Below are 4,351 nucleotides of genomic sequence, written 5' to 3' on the forward strand. Positions count from 1 at the left end.
CACCTTCGAGCTCCTGCTATTTAGTGACGTGGAACTGGCCCAGATGTTTCAGAAAAACAGTTATATGTGTGGTGGTTGGGGCGGCAGCTGTTGCGGAGCGGCCCCTCAGGGCAGGGTGTGTGTGTGCCAGGGGGCATGTATGAGGGAAAAACACGTATAAAAGTAATAAAAAATCTAACATGGCAGCACCACAGTCCCGCAGGTGCCAGCTGTGCCCCCATTTCCACACAAAATCCTGAATTTAACCCCTTCCTGGCCAATTTACCCTTCTGTCTCCATAATTTATATGATGAGGTCTTATTTTTTGAGGTACTTTTGAACGACCCCCAACTAATTTTTACCGTATAATAACAGAGAAAAAAAAAATTCCAAGTAAAATGGTGGAAAAAAAAAAAAACAACAACAACAACATACGATTCCACCATTGTTTTTTCGAGTTCTGTTTTTACGGTGGTAAAACTGACCCGACGATACAATTCAGTAAGATTACGGCGATACCAAACATGCATATTTTTTTTTTTTATTTTAGTGGTAAAAAAGAATTCAAAAGTTTGTAAAAAAAAAAATTCAGTTTTGTGTCACCATTTTCCGTAAACTAGAACGTTTTTACTTTTCCGTCAATGGGGTGTGGTAGTTTTTTATTTTTTTTCATTTGCGTGCCAAATTGATGGTATTTATTTATATCATTTTGGCGTCCATAAAACGCTTTGATCGCTTTTTATTGTATTTTTTTTAGGAAGGTGTGGTGACCGAAAAACCACAATTCCAGAGTTTTGATCTATTTTTCTCTCGTTATATCGTTTACTAATTAGGTTAATTAATTTTATATTTTGATAGATCGCTGTTGCTACCAGGCAGGCGCTGGCTGTATGACACAACTGGCACCTGCCCTGGGTGGAGTGGGCTCAGAGAGTGACTCCGTCCTGTGCTTAGAGTCCTCTTCTTTACCCATGTCTGCTCTGATAAATGCCCACTGACTCCCACACCCTGCCCAGAAGGGCTGATCCAGCAGGTTCTACCTCTCTGCTGCTGCCTGACCTGCTGTCTCCATGCTAAGGGTGCATTCACACTACTGTATCTACCTGAGGAACAAGGTTCTGTGTGTGGCTCCTCCTCGGGACTGGAGGACACAGAACCCGGTTTTCATAGGTGATAAATATTCTTGGGATACCCATACTTCTCAACTGTTTCAGATCCAGCAGAAAAGTCACAAATTTTTGGAGGTTGGGGGCATGTCCCAACTTCATCTGTATCTGTGGGTCCGTGGAACAGATACAGTTGAACACAAAAGGAGTGTAGAATCATCAGATGCCTAATTCACTGTTCACTGGACCACTCACGATCAATTCAGTCGAGAAGTAAGACACACAGAAAAGTGGAATGCTCGTGTGGGGGCATTATACTGTGTGTGGGAAAATGTACTGTGGGGCATTGTAAGGAGGTGGCGGAGAACCTCGTTGTCTCCCCTCTCTCCTATGTGCTGGTCTCGGGCCTTTTATGTGGTACCCGGAGGGTGTACCTGTGTTAAGGACTGGCGGAACGCAGCTAATTAAATAAACGTAGAGGCTAGGTGCGTTCGCAGTCCGGGGTCAGAGGTGTTAACTGCTGCTAGACAATAACGGACAGTGTATAGTAACAAACAGCCGAACTCACAAGGGTTAAAGTCACCCGGTGTGAATTGAGGCAAACTCTGTTACCTCCCAGAGAGTGCCCTGAACGGCGTAGGAACCTAAATCTGCTCAGCCTCACAGACTACGGATAGGAAAACGCAGGTGTGACATCACAGGACGCCGCCCCAAGACACGGGGTCAGCGCCCCTCTAGACCCACCTGCGCGTGAAACCGCTACTGCCGTACCAGGGCTATGCCCTTAAGGTAAGCTGTGCCCTGTTAACTGTCACAGGGTGCAGCAGCCAGTTGCTTACCGCATGGAGTATGTACAGCGCCGCACTGGTGGACGCCACTAACCAGCCTCAGCGTAGAGCTGGAAAGCGTACTGACTGCGCACGGCGACAGACGCTGTGGTAATGCGGTACCGAGGTGCCGTGTACTGAATGGCGCCCTCGGGTGCTAAAGTGTAGATGGAGCTGAGAACACTGCGGCGCTAGGCAGTGCCAGTACTCGGTGCTGACTCAAAGACCCTAAGCCCTAACAACATGCGTATCTGTGGCGCCCCTGAGGCTTCAGTCGCCACAGAGGTACTGCACCTCCTCCTAAGGTGTAGTGCCCCACCATCCAGGTAGGGTGGGAACTCCTGACCACGCTCCACACCTGCATTCCACACACAGGATAGTTCAGTGGGGCCACTTAACAGCTTCAGGCTGGGAGTTAGCAGAGCACCCCTCGTGGAACCCTGCTTCGTAACACGAGATGTGCTGGGAGGCGGGTGGAGTGAGATGATACAAAAGAGTGGGAAGAGTGAGAGTTAGGGGGTAGTTGGTTAGAGGAGAGAGAAGATAGAAGATGGATGTTTGAGGGACGTGCTGCAGCAGGTCCCAGTGATCTGGGCTGCTGGCACGAGAAAGACAGAGAAAGAGACTGATAAGATTGATAACCTAACCTTCCATAAGAGAGATAGAACAGATCGGAACGAAGGAGAATAGAAGGACGGTGGGAAGCTGGTTGAAGAAAGATAGAGAACCCTTCCAGTCCAGAGAGCGCAAAGGCCGGGGCCCGGTCCCCGAGGTTGATTGGATCTTTATGTCCGGCAACAGACACCGGAGGAGTAGTGAGCCACTCACGCCTTGCTCCCATCATAGACTTGGGACACAACAGCAATAGAGAGCCGGGACGCAGAGAGGAGTCCCCGAAGCAGGCTACATCTGTCTGTCATACAAGTAAAGACTAGGAATACCTAGAAAGAGGCATTCCAGGGTAACTAAGTACTGGAGTGCTTCGCACCTAAAGGCGCATTGGAGGAGTCGTTTAGTAAGGTACATGTTGGCGGAGTGTGGAATGGAGAATCCTATCCTTCCTGGAGGTTGGCTGGAGCCCTGACCTGGAGAACACAGTACGGAGGCAGGCAGTTTTGTGAACTGCAATCAGTGAGTAAAGCTTTGGAACCGCAAACTCTGGTGTCCTCCAGTTATTCCCGCACCACTACACCTGGGTACCAGCATCCATACCATTCTGCGCCTCTCCTCATCCATTGCACCTACACTGCCGTGGGACTACAGCTCCACCTGTGGGGAGCTATACCATCTCTGCTGCACCACACCATCAGTCCCAGCGGATCTGTATGCAGCGTTGGCTTACCATCTCCCTTGCCAAACACCACGGGTGGCGTCACGAACTATTCATATAAACTTTAACACCATTAACATCACCCCCATTGATATTGGGCGCCCAGGACCACGGACCGGGTCACAGCTGCCGTGAAGCTTTCCCCTCCTGACACCGGCCCGGTACCGAGTAACCCGCTGCCCTGGGCAAGCGAGGGTGACCCATATCAAAGGGAGGGAAATCATAATAAGTCATTCACCAGAGTCAGACATCCATCATCAAACACACCACTAGCTACAAGTCTCTATATTAGCGCATGGCCGGGCGGCCATGTGAACCTTTTATAGCTGCAGCCTGCCGGGACCTTCCTGATGGCCCAATCGGAGCAGCAATAGGACCTGAGCACGTGACCTCCGACCTCCAATGAGAAGTCATCCCACGGGCAAGCTCAGTAGGGGAAAAGCAGGACTTAGTCCCAGGAGCGTCTGTTTGCTGCTGACTCATCCATGATATAATAGAAGAGCCAGAAGGAGCAACCAGACGCCTAGCATTAGCCTGCGCAAGGCGCTGGGACCGACGTCTCTGCTGAGCAGCCTCCTCTCTGGCTGGAGAGGAATGGGAGAACGCAGAAGGCAAGGCTCGAGTTCCTTCCTGTGCAGAGGCAGGAATTTGACGCCTAACATTAGCCCCACCCAGACCCCCCTCCTTCCTGAGCCTCGCTATGTTCAAAGGCTGCAATTAGCAGTGGAACGTGAATGTTGTCCACCGGCTCACAGGTCCGATCCTCTGGGCCATGACCCCTCCAATCCACTAGATAATACTTTTTCCCACGTACCACCCTGCAGCCCACAATGGCGTTCACCTCAAACTCGTCCGGCAGATGACTCAGAGAACCGGGACATGTGGACGGGCTTAAGGATGGAAACGTGGAAGGTATCAGTGATACCCAGGTGTGGGGGAAGGGCCAGCCGGTAGACCACAGGGTTGACCTGTTCGAGGACTTTGAAAGGACCAATGTAACGAGGTGCGAACTTGGTGGACTCGATCCGCAGCCTGATGTTACAGGCGGAGAGCCACACTAAGTCGCCAGGGGAGAAGGACGGAGCGGGGGAGCGGGGCACCGGTGTGCG

Source organism: Dendrobates tinctorius, unplaced genomic scaffold (assembly GCF_039654945.1).
Source record: "Dendrobates tinctorius isolate UK_male_01 unplaced genomic scaffold, ASM3965494v1 ptg000020l, whole genome shotgun sequence".
Lineage (NCBI taxonomy): Eukaryota > Metazoa > Chordata > Amphibia > Anura > Dendrobatidae > Dendrobates > Dendrobates tinctorius.